The sequence below is a fragment of the Tenrec ecaudatus genome, chromosome X, assembly GCF_050624435.1.
Source record: "Tenrec ecaudatus isolate mTenEca1 chromosome X, mTenEca1.hap1, whole genome shotgun sequence".
Taxonomy (NCBI): domain Eukaryota; kingdom Metazoa; phylum Chordata; class Mammalia; order Afrosoricida; family Tenrecidae; genus Tenrec; species Tenrec ecaudatus.
The window spans coordinates 12,815,116-12,815,795 of NC_134548.1; positions in this window are offsets into that span (position 1 = coordinate 12,815,116).

Here is a 680-nt window from a genome sequence, read left to right on the forward strand (position 1 = left end):
AAAGAGCTGTACATTTACCACAATTATACCTGCCTGGGGTTTGCTTTCTTAGCTAGCATTCATCCGCAATCTCCATTTTGGAACATTTGGGTCTGTTTCAATGGCTGGTGTGAACTGTTCGTTTGGATGAAATGCTTCAGCATCGAACCCCGTCTGTGAGCCCGGTTTGGCACAAACAATTTGCACTCCACGGCCACCCTAAATGTTGGTGCTTTCAATTGATCAGGCACATTTAAATAAAGCACGTGGTATAAATAAAAGAGCTAATTTAGGACTTGGGACGAGACTGCACGCCTTCTTCTGCTCAGAAAATCTTCCTTCTGTGGTCCCGCAGGCGCAGGATGTCAGATCAGGTTCCCAGAGGATGTGGAGACACAAATCTGAAACCCACTGATGGAGGATGTTCGCAGAAAATATGCTGTGATAATGAATGTTGTAGGGGAAGAAGAGATGTAAAATTCAAGTGTATTTCATAGAGACCACTTTATGAAGTCTTAAAAAGGGAAAGACAAATTGTTGGAGAGAGCATACAGTATACAGAGGAAGTAATGGCTGTAAAATTCAATTAACCAAGGAAGCAGGCAATCGAAGGAGAAACCACGGGTTGGAAACTTCGCCTTGAGGGGAACATAGCAGACACTAACCGGAGCAGGACAGACTATGTGACATCGTAAAAGAAC